Source organism: Pongo abelii, chromosome 6 (assembly GCF_028885655.2).
Source record: "Pongo abelii isolate AG06213 chromosome 6, NHGRI_mPonAbe1-v2.0_pri, whole genome shotgun sequence".
NCBI lineage: Eukaryota > Metazoa > Chordata > Mammalia > Primates > Hominidae > Pongo > Pongo abelii.
This window is the reverse complement of record NC_071991.2, coordinates 1,663,493-1,688,068: the sequence shown is the minus strand read 5'-3', so window position 1 is coordinate 1,688,068 and position 24,576 is coordinate 1,663,493. Positions and strand designations below refer to the sequence as shown.

General features: G+C 54.9%; 1 pseudogene; it reads right to left on the bottom strand.

Annotated features, from left to right (window-relative positions):
• Window positions 1-17,019: 17,019 nt before the first annotated feature.
• LOC100936918 (transcription factor A, mitochondrial-like) overlaps window positions 17,020-24,576 on the bottom strand; it is a 28,524-nt pseudogene continuing 20,967 nt past the window's right edge.

Here is a 24,576-nt window from a genome sequence, read left to right as displayed (position 1 = left end):
CTGTGACCGGCCAACACTTTTACTATTATTATTATCATTTGAGACAGGGCCTCACTCTGTCACCTGAAGGGTGACACTCTGTCACTGTCAGGCTGAAGTGCAGTGGTGCGATCTTGGCTCACTGCAACCTCCGCCTCCTAGGCTCAAGCAATCCTCCCACCTTGGCCTCCAGAGTAGCTGGGACTACAGCCATGAACCAGCACGCCCGGCAAATTTTTGTATTTTCAGTAGAGGTGGGGTTTCACCACATTGCCCAGGCTGGTCTCGGACTCCTGGGCTCAAGCGATCCGCCTGCCTCAGCCTCCCAAAGTGCTGGGATATCAGGCATGAGCCACCACACCCGGCCTCAACACTTATTATGATCTGTCTTTTTTATTATGGCCATCCTAGATGGTGTGAAGTTGTATCTCCTGGTGGTTTTGATCTGCATTTCCCTGGTGACTAATGATGTTGAGCATCTTTTCCTGTGCGACTTAACTTTTACATATCTTTTGGAGAAATGTCCATTTAAATCTTTTGTTCATATTTAAATTGGGTTATCATTTTATTATCGAGTTGTAAGTGTTGTAAAATATATTTTAGACACAGTCCCTAATTAGATGTATAATTTGCAAATATTTTTCTCCCTTTCTGTGGGTTTTCTTTTCACTTTCCTGTTGCTGTTATTTGTAGCACACAAGTTTTAGATTTTGATGAAGTCCAATTTTTTCATTTGTTGTTTGGGCTTTTGATGTCGCATCTGACAAAATTTTGCCTATGACAAAGATTTAGTTCTGTATTTTCTTCTAAGAGTTTCATGGTTTTAGCTCTTCTGTTGAGGTCTCAGATGCATTTTTTTTTTCTTTTAAACGGAGTTGCACTCTTGTTCCCCAGGCTGGAGTGCAGCGGTGCGATCTCAGCTCACTGCAACCTCAACCTCCCAGGTTCAAGCGATTCTTCTGCCTCAGCCTCCTGAGTAGCTGACACTACAGGCATTTGCCACCACGCCCAGCTAATTTTGTGTGTGTGTGTATTTTTAGTAGAGGCAGGGTTTCACCATGTTGGCCAGGTTGGTCTTGAACTCCCGACCTCAGGTGATCCACCTGCCTTGGCCTCCCAAAGTGCTGGGATTACAGGTGTGAGCCACCATGCCTAGCCTTGGATGCATCTTGAGTTGATGTTTGTAAATGGTGTGAGGTAAGGGTCCATCTTCATCTTGAGTTGATGTTTGTAAATGGTGTGAGGTAAGGGTCCATCTTCATTCCCTTGCATGTGGCTACTTGACCCAGCACTATGTGTCAAAGGTCTCCTCTTCCCCAGCCCCATCAAATTGTCTTAGCTCCCTTATTGGAAATAAATAGAGTAAAAATACAAAGGTTTATTTCTGGACTCTCAGTTCTAGCCCATTGCTGTTTGCATCTGTCCTTACCACAGTACCACACTGTCCTAATTACCATAGGAAGTTTTCACAATAGGAAGTGTGAGTCTTCCACTTTTTTTTTTTTTTCTAGAAACAGAGTCTTGCTCTGTTGCCCAGGCTAGAATGCAGTGGTGCAATCATAGCTCACTGCAGCCTTGAACTCCTAGGCTCAAGCGATCCTCCCACCCCAGTCTCCTGAGTAGCTGGGACTAAAGGTATGTGACACCACATCCAGCTAATTTAAAAATTTTTTTTGTAGAGATGGAGTCTTGCTATGTTGCCCAGGTTGGTCTCAAACTCATGGACTTAAGTGATCCTCCTGCCTTGGCTTCCCAAAATGCTGAGATTACAAGCATGAGCCACTGCACCCAACTGAGTCTTCCCGCTTTGTTCTTTCCTTTTCAAGCTTGTTTTGGCTCTTTGGGGTCCCCTGCACCTGAACCCAGTGCAAACCCCAGCTGTTCCTCAGCATCTCTGAGTAGCTGGAGGACACGTGGCTGATACTTTCAGGGCTGCGGAATAACGTCAACAAAGGGCACATTTATTAAGTACCTGCTGTGTGCCAGGCACTGTCTAAGTGCCCTGCCTGTGTTAATTCACTCACACCGTGGGCAGTGGTGCTATTACCACCCACACTTAACAGTGAGGACCCTGAGGCACCGTGAGGCTGAGAAACCCACCCAGGACCACACAGATACTGGGCCGTGGCCACCTCCCAGCAGTTTGTCTGCAAAGCCCAGGTTGTTTTTCACTGCCTTTCATATTGAACTCTGAAATGTTTCAAACATCTGGAAAAGTTCAGATGATTTCACAGCGAGCCCCCAGATGCTGTCACCTGTATTCCACAACTGACGTTTCACTAGACCCGCTTCATCTTCTTTCTCTGTCCCTCTGCCCACCCATAATCAATCTCTTTCCAAGTTGCAGGCACCAGTACTCTCTCCCCCTTAATCGGCCGACTGCATGTCGTGAACTAGAGTTCAATATTCGTTTCAGATTTTTTATTCCTTTGGGTAAAATTCACATACCATAAAATGTATAAATCTAAAGTGAGCCATTGAATGCTCTGACGAAAGGATCACTTCTGCAGCCCAAACCCTTATCAAGAGACAGACATCAGGCCGGGCACGGTGGCTCATGCCTATAATTCCAACACTTTGGGAGGCAGAGGTGGGGGGATCACTGGAGCCCAGGAGTTGAAGAGCAGCCTGGGCAATGCAGGGAGGCCCCATCTCTACAAAAATTAAAGTGAGCCTGGTGTAGCGGCACATGCCTGTGGTTCCAGCTACTCGGGAGGCTGAGGTGGGAGGATGGCTTGAACCCAGGAGGTCAAGACTGCAGTGAGCCATGATTGAGCCACTGCACTCCAGCCTGGGCACCAGAGCAAGACCCTTCCTCTGAAAAATAAAAAAGACAATGCCCCAAAAGGTTGCTGCATACCCCTGCCCAGTGCCTTCCTACCTCTGGCCCCCAGAGGCCACTGCCATTCTGATGTTTTCCACTTTAGGTTAGTTCTAGAATTAGTTCTAGTTAGTTCTAGTCTGTTAGTTCTAGTCCAGGTTAGTCCAGGGTAGATCTAGTCTGTTCCAGAATTCCACACACCTGGACTCCTGGCGAGTGGCTTCTTCCCCCTGCACAGCCTCCCAGCCTCATGCGTGGCGTAGGTGTCCCTTTATTGCTCTGGGAGCTGAGTCCTCCACGTGTGGCTACACCACCATCTGCTCGTCATCCTCCCCAGGGCAGGCACCCTGGACCCTCATCTGCATCACCCACCATATCATTTCTCAGCCTGAGGAAGGCAACCAGAATTTTGTAAGCCTTTGGACACCCAAGGAGCTCCCTGGTGGCCTCAGCCCTGGCCTCCTCAGCTGCTCATCTGTGTGACCCTGTGAAGGTGGCCATACCTCTCTGTGCACCTGGTTCCCCATCTGTTCCTTAGCCGCATGATGATCAGAGGAAGTTGGGAAGAGAGGCAGCCTTCCCGGAAGCCAGAGGTTGCAGAAATGCCACCCTTCGTTGGTGTCTTGTGTCAGGGATAAGCCGTGGGATCAAACATTAGGTGAGGAGACAGCAGATTATAAATTGCAAATTGAGGCTGGGTGCGGTGGCTCACACCTGTAATCCCAGTACTTTGTAATCCCAGCACTTTGGGAGACCGAGGCAGGCGGATCACTTGAGGTCAGGAGTTCAAGACCAGCCTGGCCAAAATGGTGAAATCCCATCTCTACTAAATACACAAAAATTAACCAGGCGTGGTGGCAAGCGCCTGGTTACTGGGCTGGTTACCTCAGCCACTTGGGAGGCTGAGGCAGGAGAATCACTTGAACCCAGAAGGTGGAGGTTGCAGTGAGTTGAGATTGCACCACTGTACTCCAGCCTAGGCAACAGAGGGAGACGCTGTCTCAAAAAAACAAAACAAAACAAAACAAACCAAAAACAAAAACAAAAACAAAACCCTAAAAACAAATAAATTGCAAATTGGGGATTCCAGTAAGAAGAATCCCAAATTTATAAAACAATTTTTAAAAAGAAAGAAAGGAGGGAGGGAGGGAGGGAAAGAAAAGAAACACTACATATGTCTACACACTACACACAGACACTTTGGTAACCAATGGACCACATATGCAATAGTGGTCCCAGAAGAGTATAATACCCTACTTTTACTGCACCTTCTCTGAGTTTAGATGTGTTCAGAAACACAAACACTTATCCATGTGTTGCAGCTGCCTACAGTGTTCAGTGCAGTCACCTGCTGTGCCGGTGTGTAGCCCCGGAGCCACAGGCTGTACCGCGCGGCCCAGGCATGGTGTAGGCTGTGTGGGTCTGTAGCCCTGGAGCCACAAGCTGTACCGCGCGGCCCAGGCATGGTGTAGGCTGTGTGGGTCTGTAGCCCTGGAGCCACAAGCTGTACCGCGCGGCCCAGGCATGGTGTAGGCTGTGTGGGTCTGTAGCCCTGGAGCCACAGGCTGTACTGCGCAGCCCAGGCATGGTGTAGGCTGTGTGGGTCTGTAGCCCTGGAGCCACAAGCTGTACCGCGCGGCCCAGGCATGGGGTAGGCTCCGCCATCTGCGTTCGTGTGAGTCACTCTAGGATGTACGCACAATGACAAAATCACGGAACCATGTATTTGTCAGAACATATCCCTGTTGTTGAGTGGTGTGTGGCTCTGTGTGTGCGTATATACGTGTGTGTATATATATGCAGACACGCACACACATATGTAGCCTGGCAGAATCACGGATGCTGCTTTTCCTCTGTCTGCCTTATTTCATTTCTCTGAATTGTCCATATTCACTAGGAGCAACGTGGATCGCAGCTGGGCGCTGTGTTCCCAGGAGCCAGGGCCTGCCCTCCCGGGCTGCTACAGGGGTGCGCTGGGCCGGGCGAGGCTGGGCGCCCCCTTCGCTCCCCCTGCATGCTGAAGGCTGGGGTGCAGATGGCCTCCTCAGTGATGAAGGCAAATGGCCAGGCCTCAGGCTCTGCTCACCTGGTCCCCTGTGATTCATTCTGCTTTATTCAGACTAAAATAGGGCTTAATGAGAAGATAACAGGAGTGACATTTTGCAGGCTCCTACGTGGACTGCGCCCGGAGGTATCCTATTTCTTAAAACAAGTTTCAACTGCCAGGATGTTTCACTTGGAGGGAGAGACCCGTGATGTCTAGGAGTGGTAAGGAAATGGTAGAGGGGCCTCAGCCTCCACCCCGTGGGGTCCCTGGGTGGAGATGGAGGCACTGTCAGCAGCCACCTGTGAACATGGCCTTGAGCTCGGCGCACCCCTCCTGCTGTTATGATGAAGGGGGGGCCTCAGGACTTGTCTTCCCTCCTCCCTGGCTTCCCTCTGTGAGCCCCTCGGGGATCAGGCTAGTCTGATCATCACTGTCACTTTTGTACACAGTAGACGTTCACCGTAGACGCTTTGGAACCCGGGTATGCTCTTCCTCAAAGCACACCCTCAGCAAACAGCCTGTACACTCTGGGCCATTAGCCCCAGGACCAGTGCCCTGGCCCAGAGCCCACCATGGCGCACTGCTCCCCAAGACCCGACTCACTGCAGCCAAGCACGGGGGCACAGATGCCCGCTGGCTCCAGGAACCGGATGGACAGGCAGGGCAGGGTCTGCATGGGAGCTGGTCTCCATCTCTAGCAGGGTGCTAATCTGGGCCTGTGTCCAAGCACATACTCCAAGTGTGTGTGTGCCTGTGTGCACACATATGTACCTGTGTGTGCCTGTGCATGTGTGTATGAGTGAGCATGTCTGCATGTGTTCACACGTATGTCTTGTGCACCTGTGCGTGTATATGTGAGCATATCTGCGTGTGTGTGCACAGTATGTACCTGTGTGCACCTGTGCATGTGTGTATATGTGAGCATGTCTGCATGTGTGCACACGTCTTGTGCACCTGCACATGTGTATATGTGAGCATGTCTATGTGTGCACACATGCATGTGCCCTTGTGTATGTGTGCCTGCATGTGCGTATATGTGTGTGCCTATGTGAGCAGGCCTGCATGCTTGTGCACATGCATGTACCTGTGTGTTCCTGTGCATGTGTGAATTCCTGCATGTATGTATACATGTATGTGCCCTTGTGTGCATGTACCTGCATGTATGTGCACATGTGCCTGTGTGCATGCCTGCATGCTTGTGCACACATGTACATGTGTGCACGCGTGGTCACCCTATTTCTTTCCTCCATCACCTGTCAGCATCTACGTGGAGCACCTGGGGCTGGAAGGGCCAACAAGGTGCCGCGAGTCTGACTTCAGGGCACACAGACAGGGACAGGTGACGGGGGCTGGTGGGGTAACACCACAAGGAGCTCATAGCATTTCTGCAGAGAGCCCACATCTGTCCCTGTATCTGCGTCCCGGGGCCACCATAACACAGTGCCACACGCTGGGGGGCTTAAGACAACAGGCATCTGCTCTTTCACAGCTCTGGAGGCCCAAAGTCCAAAATCAAGGGGTTGGCAGGGCTGCGCTCCCTCTCATAGCTCTTGGGGAGGATCCTTCCTGCCTCTTCCAGCATCCCTGAGCAAGCCTTGGTGCTCCGTGGCTGGTAGACACGTCACTCAATCACAGGGATGTCTTTCGTCTGTACATGTCTGTCTGTGCACAAATATCCTCCTTTAAAAAAATCATCGAGGCCAGGCGTAATGGCTCACGCCTGTAATCCCAGCACTTTGGGAGGCCAAGGCAGGCAGATCACCTGAGGTCAGGATTTTGAGAGCAGCCTAGCCAACATGGTGAAACCCTGTCTCTACTAAAAATACAAAAATGAGCTGCGTGCGGTGGTGGGTGCCTGTAATCCCAGCTACTCGGAAGGCTGAGGCAGAAGAATCACTTGAACCCGGGAGGCAGAGGTTGCAGTGAGGCAAAATCATGACACTGCACTCCAGCCTGGGCGACAGAGGGATTCTGTCTTAAAAAAAAAAAAAAAAAAAAAAAAAATTGGGAGTTGGGGGAACAAAGTCTTGCTCTGTTATCCAGGCTGGAGTGCAGTGGTGCGATCACAGCTCACTGCAGCCTCCACCTCCTAGGCTCAAGTGATCCTCCTGCCTCTCAGCCTCCTCAGTAGCTGGGACCACAGGCATGTGCCACCACACCTGGCTGAAATGTTCCCTGTTCATAAGAACACCAGGCACACCGGATCAGGGCCCACCCCAATACATTTTAACTTAATCGCCTCTGTAAAGACCCTGTCTCCAAATAAGGTCACGTACTGGGGATAGGACACCAACGTGTCTTTTGGGGCACACACTTTAGCTCATGATAATCCCCATCTCAGTTCCTTCACCAGCCCTGGAGCTTGACTTTATTAGTCCTTTGATAGTCAGGTGGTATTGAGGCTCAGAGATGTCAAGTCCTTTGCCTAAGATCACCCAGCCTGTGCACTAATATTCCCCACAGCAAGCTGGTGCCACAAATACCAAGAGGGAGCTGATCTCCATCCCAGGCAACCCAGGGTGGCTTCCTGGAGGAGGCGTTGTTTGACATGAGTATTGTTGGTTAGGGGGATTTTTAATCACTTACAAAAGCATCAAGAGTCAAGTTTCAGGGAAAAGTCCGACCCCTGATGGGGGCGCTCCCCTCACTCTCCCCACCCCGTCTTTCGGGCAGGGCCTCCCCCACCCAAGGGCAAGACTGCAGTTGCCCAGGGCCTCCTGCTCGGGGCAGACCTCAGGTTCCAAGTCCCCGTCCCAGTTCTCTGAGGCTACATGGGTTGGCCTTACCCCTTGATGCAGGTGACCCTCCCTTCTCCTGCCACCCTAAGATCCTCTGTCCTCCTAAAGCTGGGCCTACCCCAGGGTTCCTGACTCAACCTAGACAATGAGTTGGCCTCTAGGTTCTGCCCCCCCACCCCCAAATAGTTCCCTGATCTGCCCTTCTGCAGAGACAACAGCTCCAACCCCCTTTGGAGTTTAGAGTAGATTTGGCATTTAGAAACGTGAGTTCGCTGAGCATAAGTCCCTACCCCACCATGTTCTCTGGGAACACCATGACCGCCTCCAGATTTCGGCCCCTCCCCAGGGGCCTGGTCACCGCTCGGAGCAGCCTGGGGCAGGTCCAGCGAACATGGGAGGGGGAGGAGGTGTGCCCGTTTGTGCCTGGGGTGGCAGCTGCCTGGCTCCGCCCGCTTCACCGTGCAAGATTCTCTGGGCCTCCATTCCTGCCTGCTCCAATCAAGCCTTCCTTGGGCTGTGACTGGAGTCCAGCCTTCCAACATTCCAATCTGCAAACCCTCATGTTCTCAGAAAAAGTCCCCATCCTTGGCCTGAGGACCCAGGGCTGTATCTAGCGCTCCCCTCCGGGCCTTACTCATGCTGGTGCCTCCGCCTGGGGTGCCCTCCCGAGCCTTGGCTGGCTTCTCCCACGCCTCTGTCCTTCAGCCTCAGCTTAAGCGTCCTGGGCTTGTTCAGGCACCCGTCCGTGGGCCCATTGCCTGAGCCATCATCGTGGAGTGCCTTGGTGGGGAGCCCCTTGCCAGGAGGGGCTTATTGGACTCCACTCCGGCGGCACAGGACTTTGGACCTATGTGGCTGGGGCCGAACCAGCCTGGGGGAGGGGTGGGCAGGTGGCTCCAGGGAGCGGGGTGCTTTGGCAAAAGGCCAAGGTCCCAGCACCCCCTGCAAGCCGTGTCCTTGCCAAATGGACTGGCCCAGCCCCGGCCCCTACTTCAGTTCCTCTTCTCCTGCAGCAGGCCTTCCCCTGAGTCTCCCATGGGAAGGCCACTTGCTCCAAGCCCCCATCGTGACGGACAACCAGGCCTAAGTAGGAGCTCGGCGGGGCTCTGCGGCAGCGTGGATTGATGAGGCTTCCTCCGGGAGGGGAGCCGGCACCTCCATGTCCGTCTCCTTGGCAGGAGCTCCCTGGTTCTGGCCTGATCCCTAGGGTCAGAGGCAGTAAATGACAGTGGCCTTCACTCATAACCAGCCACATCTGCCTGGTTCGGGGCACGCTGGCCCTGAAAGCCCCCCCTCAGTGGGCATGCGGTGCCTCTGCAGGGCAGAGCTTCAGCTCTGAGGCCAGATCGACGGCTGCAAACCTCAGATCCCACCAGAAGCTGACTCCAGAGAAATCACTTCCTCCAGGGCTGTGGGTGTGGGGACCCTGAGCCCACAGCCTGACTTGCGGTGCTGCCCGGCCCCTGGGCCTCCGTCAAAGCACGAATTCATGCAGAAAATGAGGCAGCTATTGGGGATCCATCCCTGGACCCCAAAAGCCATCTCCTCCAATGCTTCTTCCCAGGGACTCAAAACTCCCCCCACTGCTTTTGATAATAAAATCTACACCTCCATGATGCTGGTCTTCCTGCTTCTCCCAGTCAAGTCTCCCCACTAAGTGAGCATCAGGATGTGCTTGATTTCCTCCAACGCCAGGGAGCTCACTACTGCCCAGCTGTGGCAGCTGCTGGCCTTGTGCACCTAAATTTACTCACCAGGCTCTGTGCTGGGGAGGGATAAGCGCCCCTCACTGCACTAGACAGTGTGGTCCCTGAGGCTGTCCCCTCCTTGCTCTTGGCTGGTCTCCTCCACATGGCCCCTCCTCCAACCTCATCACCTCCACAGGATCTCAGCAAAGGCCCCATCTCACCTCTACCTTTCCTGGTCACCCAGCCACTGGCGTCGCCCTGAGGACACTGATCTCTTGGTAGTCCCTGTGGAGCAAATCCCCAAAGCTGCCCATGGAACTAAGCACAGATGTTTCCCCAGGGTTTGAGGCCGACTCCACCCCAAATAACCTCCCTTTTTTTTTCTCTTTTTGTGAGAAGGGGTCTCACTCACTCTGTCGCCCAGGCTGGAGTGCAGTGGTGCGATCTCGGCTCACTACAACCTCCACTTTTTGTGCCTCAGCCTCCTGAATAGCTGGGATTACAGGTATGCACCACCATGCCCGGCTAATTTTTGTATTTTTAGTAGAGACAGGGTTTCATCATTTTGGCCAGGATGGTCTCGAACTCCTGACCTCGAGTGGTCCACCCACCTCGGCCTCCCAGAGTGCTGGGATTACAGGCGTGAGCCACCGTGCCTGGCCACCTCCCTTCATAAAGCTGCCTTCTCAAACTCCTCCTTCAGCCCAGACAGCGCTCACCAGGCACACCTTACTCATGTTCGTTCATTCTTTCCGTTCACCGGCCCTGAGGGAGGGATCACGACTATCTCTGTTTGCCAAATGAGGACGTGAGATCCAGGGAGGTCATATAACTTACTGATGGTCACATGGCCCGTATGTGGCAGGGCTGGGGTCCAGGCACAGGCGTCGGGCTCCAGCGTCCATGCCGCAGACATTCTGTGGGGCCTGGCCCCTTCTCCACCCTTCCCGTCACCCGCAGGCTCCCGTAAGTGCAGCACTTCAAGCTGGCACAAAAATGACCCTGATGATCCCGGCCCATCTTCACACCGTCCTTGAAGGTCATGGAGGCTGGGAGGGGAAGGGTCTGCCCTGAGTCACTCGGAAAGGGTCAGGGGGTGCCAGGAAGAGGGGGGTGTTATGGGCTGCATGGTGCCCCCGAAGCTCAAATGCTGAAGCCAGGACCTCAGAATGGGGCTGTGTTTGGAGACAGGGCCTTTGAAGACGTGACTAAGACCAGATGAGATCATACGGGTGGGTCCTAATCCAATCAGACGGGTGTCCTTGTAAGAAGAGGAGATCAGGACACAGCCATGCACAGAGGGACGGCCCCGTGAGGACACAGGGAGATGCTGCCATCTGCAAGCCATGGGCTGAGGATTCGGGAGAAGCCAGCCCTGCCCATACCTTGATCTGACTTCCAGCCTCCAGAATGTGAGATGCTAAATTCCTGTAGTGTAAGCTGCCCGGTCTGTGGGGTGTGTTACTGCGGCCGGAGCAGACACACAGATGGGGCCTTCCTGACTCCACGCTGGGGGCTCTGGGGGCGCAGCCTGCTGCGGAGCTGGGCCAAGGGCTCACTTAGTCCCGCAACGGGAGCTCCTCTTGCAGGCGCTACTCAGGGCTCTGCTGGCTCCGCTCCGCAGGCAGCCCCCCCGTCACCCCCGTCCCCGGGACAGGCTGGGCTGGGACTTCGGCAGGGCCTGGCTCTGTGACAGGCTGTCAAGCAGGCAGCAGATAAAACGCCTGGCCAGGGTGACAGAACAAGATATAAAAAGCCTCCCGGCTCCTCTGTATTGACTAGAAACCTCGTGCTTCACGTCCCATTATCTCCCAGGCTAACGGGCCCATACCAAGGCCGGTCAGTGGGGAACTCGGCGTCCTGGCAGGCAGGGAGACACGGCACCTCGCAGGGCGCCCCAGCCCTCAGCCCTGGTCCTTGCCCAGCCAGGACGATCTGACCGGGTAGGTCCTTCTCACCCCAACGCATTTCCATCCCCTTCGTTTTGGAGGGCAGGCAGAACATGACCGCCTCTTGGAGAGGACACAGAGCTGCAGGCAGCTGGGAAGTTGCCCAAAGCCAAACTTGGATGGCAGCATGGGTGTCCTGGGCATCCCCCAAGGCGAGCAGGCCCTGGGCATCGGCTCACTCAAGCCACCTGAGCATTTGATGAGGAGGTGCTTCTGCACCCCCATTCTGCAGGCAGGAGTGCAAAGCCCACAGGCAGGGAGGGACTCACCCAGCACCCCTGCAAGCTGGAGCCCATGTGGGGCTTCTGACCCAGGTCTGTGGGACCCCAGAGCCTCAGGAAGCCCCTGGGGCAGATTGGGCAGGGACCCCGAGTGTCTATAAACAGAAGCGAGGCTGCGGCCCGCAACCCAGATCAACGACCACGAGCACAAACCCAGGTAAGGCACAAACTCCGTGGCAGCAGCGGGGTCTGTGGGCCCCAAGTTTCCCTGAGGCCAACGGCCCAAGCCTGGGGGATGCAGATGGGGTCCTGGGTCTCCCCGCAGGGCCTCACTCCAGGCTGGAGTCACAGGGGCTCTCTGCCTCTCCCCGCACCAGCCCCTCCACCCCTTCTCCTCAGTCAGGTGGCAGCTGCACACTCCTCCCTCCGCACAGCCTAGTTCCCCAGGGACCTCACTGAGCCAAAAATGCCTGTGGCCTCTGAGGAAGCTGGGAGGAAAGGCATGCTGTGCTAAATGAAGGGCCGTTTCTTCCTTCCAGAATAGCTGCAGCCACGGCGCGTCCAACGTGCCTGAGCCGTTGGAGCCAATGGCAGCACCGGGAGCGGTAATTAATAAAAATGGGTAATGATAGACCATCTGTCCCAGCCTGCGCTCCGTGGCGGGGCCACGCCGGGCCCTCATTAGGCATTCCTCTGTCATTGTCCTAGCAGATGTTGGCGGTGGCCGTGTCGGTCTCATGGGAAGACGAGGTTGGACACAAACGCCACCAGCAGGCTGGGCCCCAGCTACGAAGCTCAGTGGGGTCAGCCCGTGCGGAAAGCCCCGGCGCGAGGGACCGCCATGCGTCCTCCACCCCGCATGGTGGCTGTAAGCTCAGGCTGTGAGTGAGGTGGGCCCGGACCCCTGCTGGAGCCCCACTCGCTGGCTCTGTGACCTTGGGCGAGTGCCAGAGTGCTCTGAACCTCCACTGCTAAGGTCAGAGCCAAGCACCCAAGGAGAGGGGCCAGCGTCTGTTTGGGAAGCTCGGGTGGAGAGATCAGGACTTCCCAGAGCCTCTAATTTGCTAACTTGGAAGGGAGGAATCAGATCTCACACCATGGCCCCCAGAATCCAGAGACTCAGTCAGGCTCCCAGATCATAGTCATGCTTCAGTGGAGAGGAGACCTCGGGAGAAGACGACCCCAGGGGTCCCTTGGAACTCTCTGGAAGGCGCTGGGCAGGGCTTACACTCCTTGACAATTGCAGCCGGTCTATGGATCCCTGATGAAGGGCCCCTGGCTTCCCTGGAGGAGGGTCCATCCCCTGGGGAGGGGAGACTGGGCACCCAGGAAGGGAGGGGCACCCAGCATGCCCACGGCTCACAGGCCCAGTGAGAATCGGATATGCAGAGAGGCCCGGCGTGGTGGCTCATGCCTGTCATCCAGTGCTTTAGGAGGCCATCGCTTGAGCCCAGGAGTTTGAGGGCAGCCTGGGCACACGGCGAGACACTGCCTCTATAAAAAGATATAAAATTAACTGGGCATGGTGGCATGCACCTGTAGTCCCAGCTTAAAAAAAAAAGGGGGGGGCCAGGTGCGGTGGCTCATGCCTGAAATCCCAGCACTTTAAGCAGCTGAGGTAGATGGATCACCTGAGGTCAGGAGTTCGAGACCAGCCTGGCCAACCTGGTGAAACCCCATCTCTACTAAAAAATACACAAATTAGCCTGGTGTGGTAGCAGGCACCTGTGGTCCCAGCTACTTGGGAGGCTTAGGCAGGGGAATCGCTTGAACCTGGGAGGCAGAGGCTGCAGTGAGCTGGGATGGCACCATTGCACTCCAGCCTGGGCAACAGTGCAAGACTCTTGTCTCAAAAAAAAAAAAGGATCAGCAGAGGGCAGGAGGGATGTCTTGCTCCCCCGGGGTGGAGGAAGGCCCCTCGTGGTCTACATAATCTGGAGCCATTCTGGGGCAGAGGCAGGGCCTGGCCTCCCTGCAGTCTCAAAGCTTTGGGCTCCATGGTGGTGTCACTGCTCCCCCAGCTGGGTCTACTCTGGACGAATGACCAAATGCCCTCAGAGTGGGGGGTCCCCTACACAGAGCATCCACATTTGCCAAGGGTGGCCCAGCCTTGAACACACCTGGGGAAGGCACGGCAGAGAGCAACGCCGAGGCACAGAGAAGCGTGACCTGTCCAAGAACGTGCCACCAGGAGCAGTGGAGACTGACTTCCTACGGACAGCATGTCCCGGGGCACGGAGGTCCCACTCACCCTCCACCCTTGAGCTTCGGGGTCTGAGCGCTCCCCCTGCCATGCATGCAGCCACTGCCCCCTGCCTGCCCTGAGTGCTCCCAGCTCACCTCGGTTTGGCCTGTGCCAGGGAACGGCTGACCAAGCAGCCCCTGGCTGTGGGCCGGGAGGCCAGCGGGGACACCTGACCGAAGGACTCTCTGGTTCCCCGTCCTGGGTAACCCGAAGTCTTGGCCTGGCACACCCCTGGGGAACCAGAGCCTCTCGGCTTTGTTCCCGCACAACGGAGCATTGGAAAGAGGAATCAGAGAGGATGTGCTCTTCCCAGAGCCCATCAGCCTGGCCAAACACTTTCAGGGCCAAAAGGGCCTGTGGAGGTCAGAAGGGAAACTGAGGCCGGGAGAGGGGCTCCCCCTTACACAGGAGTTGGGGTCAGACCTGAGACAGGGCCTACACCTGCCAAGCCCTGGGCCAGGGACGATTCCCACCCAGGGGTGTCCTGGGACGAGGGAGCCCTGGGGCTGCCAGGCAGACCTCTGTCAGTGGAGGGAAACCCGCCTCACTGGCTCGAGTACAAGGGTCAACAGAGACCCATGGGTGAGGTGAGTTACCAAGCTATGGAGGTACCCAAGGGCGAGAAGATGGAACGGGTGCAGTGTTCTCATAAATATTCATGTGAGCCATATGAATATTCATAGTAACCTCTCCTACTACTGATAAGGGAGAAGCAGCAGTGAGGGAGGACAGGCCTCTCCCTCCTCAAGCCCGCAGGCCAGAGTCCAGGCGGAGGCCCTGAGCATTGAAACCAGTCCTCCCAGCAGCCCCCTCAGGATCTCCTTAAACAGGCGGGAACCAGGGGCCAGTGAGGGTGGGACTAGAGCAGGAAGGAGCACGTGGCCTCTCCCTGCCACGGAAAAGGGCTCCAGCACCCTGGGTAACCTGGGGTCACCACACCTGGACCTCAAACAGGCCTGGCTTTTCTTGGGTCCGCTGGCGGGAGCCGCAGGAGCCCAGCAAGGTTGCAACTGCTTGGATCACAAGACCCTCTGGGGCTGGGTGGGGAAGGGATATCCAGTCAGAGGCAGGGCAGCTCCACGTCCAGGCCTTTTCCTTTCACAGAGATAGAAAGCAAGGATGGCTCAGAGACGGCAGTGCCTTGCCCTAGGTCACACAGCAACTTCATGGAGAAGCCCAGGGCTCCATTCCATAAGCTTCCGTAAGCTTCTGTAAGCCTGGGGACGGATTTTTTTTTTTTTTTTTTGGACAGAGTTTTACTCTGTTGCCCAGGCTGAAGTGCAGTGGCGTGATCTCGGCTCACTGCCATCTCCGACTTCCAGGTTCAAGCGATTCTCCTGACTCAGCCTCCCAAGTAGCTGGGATTACAGGTGTGCACCACCATGTCCGGATAATTTTTGTATTTTTAGTAGAGACGGAGTTTCACCATGTTGGCCAGGCTGGTTTGGAACTCCTGACCTCAGGTGATCTGCCCGCCTCGCCCTCCCAAAGTGCTGGGATTACAGGTGTGGGCCACCATGCCCAGACTGTGTGGACGGATTCCGGCGTGCAGGTAGGTAGAGTTACATCTGAGCTGGTTCCTGCCCTGAGACGGGTGTGTGGCACATAGTAGGCCCTCAGTGTTTGCTGAATGAATGAAGGATCATAACCTGAAGTTAGTTTCTATTTATAGATGGGGATGCCTGGTGTAGTGGCTCACGCCTGCAGTCCCAGCACTTTGAGGGGCTGGGGTGGGAGGATCGCTTGAGCCCAGGAGGTCAAGGCTGCAGTGAGCTGTGACTGCAACACTGTACTCCAGCCTGGGCAACAGAGTGAGACCCCGCCTCCAATAAACAAATAAAGACAGGGAAACTGAGATGAAAGGACCTGCCCAAGTCTCGCTGTAGAGGGTGGTGGGCCAGCTTCTGTTTCATTGAGTAATGTCGACAGTTTAGGTGGCGTTTGAGGACGGGGGTCTTTTTGGAAACCACTCTCCTTGATGATCTTGGCAGCCTGTTGGCTCGTGAGGAGCTTTGCAGAACCCACAGGCCTGGGGCTGGGGGAGGGGCACAGGGTGCTGCACCCTGTGGCCTGCAGGGCAGTCCCATTCCCTCTGAGTCCCCAGCCCCTTCTGTGCAACCAAGAAAGGCGTGCAGGGCACAGTGGTATGCGCCTATAGTCCCCGTGCTTTGGGAGGCGAGGAGGGCAGATTGCTTGAGCCCAGTGATTTAAGACCAGCCCGGGCAATGTAGCAAGACCCCATCTCTACAAAAAATTCTTCAAAAAGTTAGCCAGGTGTGGCAGCGTGCACCTGTAGTCCCACCTACTCAGGAGGCTGAGGTGGGAGGATCACTTGAGCCTGGGAGTTCAAGGCTGCAGTGAGCTCTGATTGTGCCACTGTACCCCAGCCTGGATGACAGAGTGAGACTCTGATGAAAGGAGGGAGGGAGGGAGGGAGGGAGGGAGGGAGGGAGGGAGGGAGGGAGGGAGGAAGGAAGGAAGGAAGGAAGGAAGGAAGGAAGGAAGGAAGGAAGGAAGGAAAAGTGTGCAGGCGAGACTCATCTGAAGGACAGAACAGAAAAGCCCAGAAGACTGGCGGCCGTGGTCAGCAGAAGGCAGCAGTGCTGGCTGGGGCAGGGACACAGGAGGGACCTGGGGCCAGAGGGAGGCCCTCGGAGACAAAGCAGGCGGGAAGCCGTGTTCATATGAAATCCAATGGGGAGGCTGACAGCGAGTGGGGAAGAAAAATAATCATAAATGATGGTTTTTATTAAAAAATATCACCAGGAAAATGTATGCTCATTCCAGAAGCCCAAAAAAGCCCAAAATGTAATCAGGGGGAAGAGAGGAGATGGGGAATAGAAAATTAAAATCATGAAAATAGCCCCGGAAAGCCTCCTGATGTCTGCCGGGCGTCCGTAGCATGAGAGGGAGGGAGGAAGGCAGGCAGGCAGGGAGGGTCGCTGTTGTGCCGAGTGATAAACATTGTTCTGCAGCTGAAATAGCACGGGGCGCGGGCAGGAGGAGGCTCAGATCATCCATCAGGCAGCAGTGATGGATCCTTCCTGCCATGACCAAGGCAGCCAGGCCGGCCCACAGGCCAGGGGCCAGCGCCTGGGCACCCGCAAGGGTGGGTGGGTTCTTGGTCTGGAGGCAGGGGGCTGCCTCTGGTGGCCCTAGCCAAGGGGGCTGCTCAGCTGCAGTCACACCACAGCGTCTGTCCCAAAAGGGCTCCCGGGCCCATGGACTGCAACCTTGGGATGAGAGAAGGGAAACTGAGGCCGGAGAGGAGAAGGCCACACCCACAGTCACACAGCAAGCCCGTATCCGCGTGGGGGCAGGGGCAGGTCTGCTAGGGCAGACGCCGCACCCAGGGCCCGTCCCACAGGGGCTTCTGCGGAGAGGAGGGGGTATCACGGTCTGGGGTTCCCCCCTCGCCATGCCTGCTCTTCCAGGGTTGGGGCTGGGGATCCACCTGGGGCCTCTCACTCCTGCATGGCCCGGGAAAGTCCCCTCACCCCCTTGTTCCTGCCTGACTTGAGAAGGGCAGTGAGGGCTGGGTCTCGGCACGAAGCGGGGCCCCCACCATGTCCACAGCTGACGCTGGAGCTCCGGGTGCCATTCTGGCTGGGGCAGGGGGTCTATTTGGGGAGAACAGCAGGGGGACAGGGCAGCACCCCAAATCCAGGCTCCTCGGGGGGCTTGGGGTTTTACAAAGCACATCACCTCCCTCCACCGTGGGAAGCTGTCCCCCTTTCACAGATGAGAAAACAGGCTGGGAGAGGGTTGGTGAGGCCACTCACAGGAGGACCAAAGAACGGAACCCAGGCTCGGGCAGGGCCCTCCCCTGGCCCCTCCGGGAAGCTGGTGAAATCGGCTTCTTCCATCTGACAGCCTTGCCGTGAGCCTGCCGTGTGGCCGGGGCTCTCGTACCAGGATCAACAGGAAGGAGCAAAGAACCCTGGCCTCGTGGAACTGACATTTTAGCAAATCAGGGAGGGAGAGGGGGAGGGAAAAACGGATTTCAGACAGTGAAGAAAGTCAACCATGGCAATGTGATGGAAACAGCTGGGGGGCGGGAGAAGGGGGCAGCACTGTGCTTGAACCCGGGGTTCCGGAATTGCCTCTCCCAGGAGGGGGATTTTGAACGGAGACCTGGGTGGTGAGAAGGAGCGAGGCTGTGCGGAACCCCAGCTGAAGGACACCAAATGCCAACACCCTGTGGCCGGGCGACCTGGCTGGGTGCACAGATGGAAGGCCACACGTGGGACGGGGTCAGGCAGGGTGACGGCTCGGGACCCTGGGGAACAGCTGGCCGTTCTGAGCAAGGAAGGGCACCTGAGTGTGAGGAGGACAGACAGGGCAGGGAGAGGACGGAGCTGGGGACCCTCTGTGGGGCCAAAGGCGGTGCAGCGAGGGCTCCCAGCTCTGTGTCTGATGACCTTAGTTAGGGGAAGACTGGGGAAGGTGTAGGTCTGGGTGGGGTTTGTGGGCACCGTAAGGAGCTCGGCTGAGAGTGGAGGGGGACCAGTGGGCAGGTGGCGCATGGAGGGAGAGGTGGGCTGGGGGAGAAAGGCGAGGTGGTAGCCAGCTTGGAGAAGGGCTAGAGTAGCTCAGCTGGGAAGAGAGGAGGTGGAGGGGAGGCCAGGCCCGCTGAAGCTGCGGAGCGCAGGTGCACAGGCCAGCATGGGCCTGGGGCAAGGCTGGGTGGACCAGGGAGCTCCAGGCTGCAGGGGTGGGAGGCTGACCCAGTAGGGGGTGCAGCTGCCCACTGAAAGGGGCAGCCTGGGCCTGCTGGTGGTGGCTCCTGGCATCGTGGGGCCTGAGGCTGCTGGGCGTGGGGGCTGGGGTTGTGGATGTTCGAAGTTGAGAGGTCTAGTTTGGGCATTTGGCTTCCTGAGCAGAGGTTATTGGGGTGGATTTCCAGGCGAATGAGTTTTGTCTCTGAATTTGGTCAAAGGCTTTCCTGAGCCTTCAAAATGCCCAAGAACAGGGGTGGGGAATCCACCCCAGCAAGGGGCCGAGGGGTGGGCCACCCCGGGCTCAGAGAGGGCTGGAACGCGCTGGCTCCACTGCCACGTGCCACAGCGTCCCCTTCCGAGACACTGCAGGAAATGGTGCTTCCAACGCCAGTGTCTCCACGGCAGGGCCTGTCTTTGTTGGAGTTACATTTTGGAAGAGGAATTTTGTATCATATGCAAATGATTCCCATCAGGAGAAGAAACCAAACCCTCCTTCTACTTGCAGACACCAAGAGGCCCCTGGCTGATCACACCAGTAATTCCAGCACTTTGGGAGGCTGAGGCGGGCAGATCACTGCAGCCCAGGAGTTAGAGACCAGCCTGGACGACATGGAGAAACCCTTTCTCTACCCCAAAAATGCAAAACTTAGCTGGGTGTGGTGGCGCACCTGTAGTCCCAGCCACTCGGGAGGCTGAGATGGGAGGATCACTCAAGCCCTGGAGGGTGAGGTTGCAGTGAGCTGTGATGGCACCACTGCACTGGAGACCCTGTCTCAGGAAAAAAAGGAATCTCCTGGCTGAGAATCTGGAGCTTCCCCCGGGCCCTGCTGGGTGCCAGACCCCTTCCTGGCCTCATCTATCTCACCGGATAAACTCCGGCCCAGGCGATGATGAGAGTGAAGCCGTGCGGCCGGGGAGCCCAGGAGGAAGCTGAGCTGCGGCCCAGGCAAGGGCGTCATCCGTCTTGATCAGAGGCCTCCCGAGAGCCAGGCCCCCCCTCACCCATGTAACAGTCCCCACCCCAGACCAGGGTGGCTCTGGACCCAGGACCCCCGGCTCCTCTCAGCTCCCAGCCCCCCTTCCCTACGACACCAAAGCCCTCACCATTTCTAACATTTCCCAAGGGTCAATTAAGATGTCTGGAGTTGATTAGACTCTGACACTGATGAAACCCAGAGGTAATTAGCAAAAGGAAAAAAAAGTTTTGATTAGTCCTCAGCATAATTCTCTCCAATTATTCAAAGTTCATGCCTGCAGGGGGTGAAATATCTCCAGGAATATTTATTTATATCCCGATTTTTTCATCAACTTTGTGAGTCTACTTAATCATCAGGCCCTGAACTTGTTAACTTGGAGAATTTGTCCAGGGCTGGGCTGGTCTGATGGTGAAGGGCTCAGCTGAGGGATATCAGGGCACCTCTTGGATCCCCCAGAAGAAAGCCTGGGGACCCCACCGACATCCCCCAGCGAGGTCACAAAAGACAATACCATTCCCACCTGGGTGGCTGTCTTGGGACACCTGCTCTGGGCACCCACATAGTCTGTTCTGAGGATGCCAGGGCCCCAGGGAGGGACCCAAAGATGGCACCAAACTGTCAGTCAAACAGGTGCTCCATCTTGAATAAGGGTCCTACAGTTCCCGTTGAGCTGCCCTGCACCGTGTAGAGGAGCAGACAAGGCCTCCCTGCCCGGCCCTGCATAGATGGAGGATTCCTGAGCAGAATCAAGAACTGTTGTTCTATGAAACTGAGTTTGGGAAGGTTTGTTAAATAGCAATAGATAATCCAAAGCACTGGATGTGGGAGGTGGTGGCGGTGGCTCACACCTGTCATCCCAGCACTTTGGGAGGCCGAGGTGGGAGGATCGCTTGAGCCCAGGAGTTTGAGACCAGCCTGGGCAACATAGGGAGAACCTATCTTTACAAAAAATATGAAAAGTAGCTGGGTGTGCTGGCACCTGTAGTTCCAGCTACTGGGGAAGCTGAAGCGGGAGGATCTCTTGAGCCCGAGGGTGAGGCTGCAGTGAGCTAGAACTGGCCACTGCACTCCTGCCTGGGCAACAGAATAAGGCCCTGTTTCTTAAAAACATATATAAAATAAAAATGAGAAAACAAGGAAGCCTGTGTGAAGAGGCACCCACACCAGGACACCAATCCTGCCCGTGACCCTCCCCAGCCCTGCCCATCACCCTCCCCCAGCCTGCAGCCCCAGTGGCTTTGGGATAAGGCAAGACCAGGACTCTCTCTGGCTCCTTTATCCACAGCCGAAGCGAGGCTGTTGCCTTCCTGTCCTCACTCGGAAACTCAGGGCTCAGGTTTTCAAAGCAGATGCTCAAAGCCCTGCCTCATCCCTCCCTCCCTCCTCTCAGCGCCGTCAGGGCTGATGGGCCTGGCATCTCATGACTCTCTCTCTGCTCGGATTAAATTAGTCCAGCCCAGCACGGGCTCTCCGGCGGTGCTCCCATCACACTTTAATGGTGAGCTTATTAGCTGGGTGGCTCCAGGAGGAGTATTCACTCCCGGTTCTGCCCAATTAATGCTGCCCTAGGCCAGCTAAGAGGGAAGCTTGGAGACAGCCGCCCCCATAACTGAGAGGGAGGTTCAGTAGCAGGGTGTTGGCTCTGCTAGTGTGGAGGAAGGAATGGGGACATGCTGTCCACAGGCCAGGGCCTGGCTGCTGGGTCCAGCTTGGACTCTGACCTGGTGGCCAATTCCTGCAAATACCCTGCCTCTCTCTTGGTCTCAGTTTCCCCATCTACAAGCTGAATCTGTTGAGTGGGATGAAAGCAGCACAGGGAGGTATAAAAATAATGGCGCAGTTGCTTAGTCCTTCCTGCCTGCCATGCTGTGCTACAGAAGTGACATCCACCAACTAAATTTATCCTCCCAGCTGGGCACAGGGGCTTATGCTTGTAGTCCCAGCACTTTGGGGGCCTGAGGCTGGAGGATTGCTTGAGCCCAAGAGTTCAAGACCAGCCTGGGCATTTTAGACAGGGTCTTGCTCTGTTGCCCAGACTGGAGGGCAGTGGCATGACGTCAGCTCACCACAACCTCTGCCTCCTGAGTTCAAGCAATCCTCCTGCCTCAGCCACCCAAGAGCTGGGACTACACATGTGCACCACCTCACTCAGCACTAAATTTTTGTATTTTTTGTAGAGATGGGGTTTCACCATGTTATTTTCCTAGGCTGGACTCAAACTTCTGGGCTCAAGTGATCCATCCACCTCGGCCTCCCAAAGTGCTGGGATTACAGGTGTGAGTCACCACGCCTGACCTTCTATTTTATTTTCAAATTCAAAAAATTAATTAATAAATCCTCCCAACACTCCAGAGAAGTGGGTACTTGTGTTCTAGCCATATGCAAATAGAGCTGCCAGGTATGCTTATATCTGAGTCTCTGTGTGGACAGATGATTTCATCTCTCTTGGGTGGGTGCCTGGGAGTGGCGTGGCTGCTTCTTATTGTAGGTGCATATTTAACTCTCTAATAACTGCCAGACTTCCCCAGCGTGGCCACACCATCTTGCATTCTCAGCATCAGCACTCAGCATAGAGTTCCAGGTGCTCCATGTCCTCATCAACACTTGCTGAGGTCGGTCTTCTTCATTTCGGCCACTCTAGTAGGTGTGAAGTGGTATCTCACTGTGGTTTTATTTTTCATTCCTGAATGATTAATAATGTTCAGTGTCTTTTCATGTGCTTACATGTCTTTTTTTCCCCACTTAAACTGACTTATCTGAAAATCTGTGTATCTTCTTTAGAGAAGTGTCTGTTTAAATATTTGGCTCTATTTTATTTTATTTTATTTATTTTTTTGAGACAGCGTCGACCTCTGTGACCCAGGCTGGAGTGCAGTGGTGCAATCACAGCTCACCACAGCCTTGAACCCCTGGGCTCAAGCAATCCTCCTGCCTCAGCCTCCTAAGCAGCTGGGACTATAGGCACACGTCACCATGCCCAGCTAATTTTTTATATTTTTTGTAGAGACAGGGTCTCACTATGTTGGCCAGGCTGGTCTCAAACTCCTGGGCTCAAGTGATCCTCCCACCTCAGCCTCCCAAAGTGCTGGAATTACAGGCATGAGCCACTTTGCCTGGCCCTACTTAACCCATTTTAAAAATTGGTTGTTAGTCTCTCGTTATTAAGTTTAAAACATCTTTGCATTTTAAATACAAGTCATTTGTCAGGTAAATGTTTTCAAATATTTTCTCCCAGTCTGTAGCTTGCATTTTCTTTCTTTCTTTCTTTTTTTTTTTTTTTTGAGACAGAGTCTTGCTCTGTCCCCCAGGCTGGAGTGCAGTGGCGCTATCTCGGCTCACTGCAAGCTCTACCTCCTGGGTTCACACCATTCTCCTGCCTCAGCCTCCCAAGCAGCTGGGACTAAAGGCGCCCGCCACCACACCCAGCTAAGTTTTTGTATTTTTAGTAGAGACAGGGTTTCACTGTGTTAGCCAGGATGGTCTTGATCTCCTGACCTTGTGATCCATCCGCCTCAGCCTCCCAAAGTGCTGGGATTACAGGCGTGAGCCACTGCACCCAGCCGTAGCTTGCATTTTCATGGGGAAAATCTTAGTGACCATGAGTTTGGCAAACAAACACTCTGAGGGGACACACAGAGACCTGGCCTCACAGGTGGATGCCTCAGCCTGGGCCCAACCCTCCATGATGAACTCTGCTGTGTTTTCAGGTCCTTGGCCTGCTCTGTTTCTCACTGACCCAGCATTGACCCACTGACCCTTTCATTCTTCACTCTGGCCTCATCTTTGGGGCCTGGAGCTGGGCCTCCCCTCCAGGATGACTTCCTGGGCCCCACAAAATCTGGAAACCCAGCTAAAGGCACAACAAAGGGCACGATGACTCGCAAAGCCCAATCCCAGTCCCTTCAAAGGAAATAAGGGAATATCTCAGGGGTTAATGAGATAATTCATGTAAAAAATCAGTTGTAGATAATAAAGTTCTGTGCAAACTCCAAAGTACTTCAAAATCCAGGAAACATTTCATAAACTGGGACAGCCAGCCTCTAAGAGGGCGTCTAATGATGGATCCTCCCCTCCTGGTGTTTATGCCCTTGTACAGTCTCTTCCCATTTTGAATAGGGCAGACCTATGCAATAATAGGATATCCTGGGAGAAACAGAGTGTGGCTTCTGAGACTAGGCCACAAAAACAATGCACTTCTTTCTTGCTCTACAGATTGCTCACACTGGGGAAACCAGTCATCAGGGCACAAGGAAACCTAAGCAGCCTGTGGAGAGGGCCACAGGGTGAAGAGCTGAGGCCTCCAGCCAACAGCCCTGTGCAGGTGCCATCTTGGAAGGGAGACTTCTGCCCCAGTCAAGCCTTCAGATAAACATAGCCTTCTCTAGCTGCTCCTGACTGCAACCTCATAAGAGTCCTTGGGCCAGAACCACCCAGCTAAGCCACTACCTAATTATTTACCCCAGAAATTATGGGAGATGATACATGTTTATTATTTTAATTTGCTAGATTTTGAGGTAATCTGAGTAATTTGTTGTGCAGTAATAAATAACTAATACCCATTTGCTTTGTGAACCAAAATAAAATAACAATAAATAAACTAAATTTGTAAGTAAGAGAGCACTTTGTCAAACTTAAAGCTTTTCTTAAACCATTGCCAGATTTTGTCCTCTCAGGGTAAAGCTAAATTCATTCCTCCATGTGGAAAACAGGGGCCATGGAGGCTTTGGGTAGGAGATTGCTTAGGAAGTGACGGGACTTGGCTGCAGAGTCCCCATGACTGCTGGGGCCACTGTAGGCCCTGTTCTCATATATGGGGTTGCCAGATGGGTGCGAGGGCCCCTGGCTGGGTGCATCACTCACACAGCAGAGCCCAGAGAGCTGGCATAACCCAACCCACTCTGGGGATGTGTGGCAGATTGTCTTTTCCAAAGACAGCTGCAATGATATGTCCCATTCAACAGTCTCTTCTCACAACGTGGCCTTGACTTTCCTCTCATCAAGCGTTGGGCTCTCCATCCCTTCCCCTTGACCCTGGGCAGACCCTCGTCCCATAGAGCTTGGCGAAGGGGATGCTACTTGACTTCTAAGTGCCCTGCACTCCGCCTTGCTTTCTTCAGGGTGTTCGTTCTTGGAACCCAGCCGCCATGATGTGAGGAAGCCCAACAGCCCATGGAGAGGACACATGGAGAG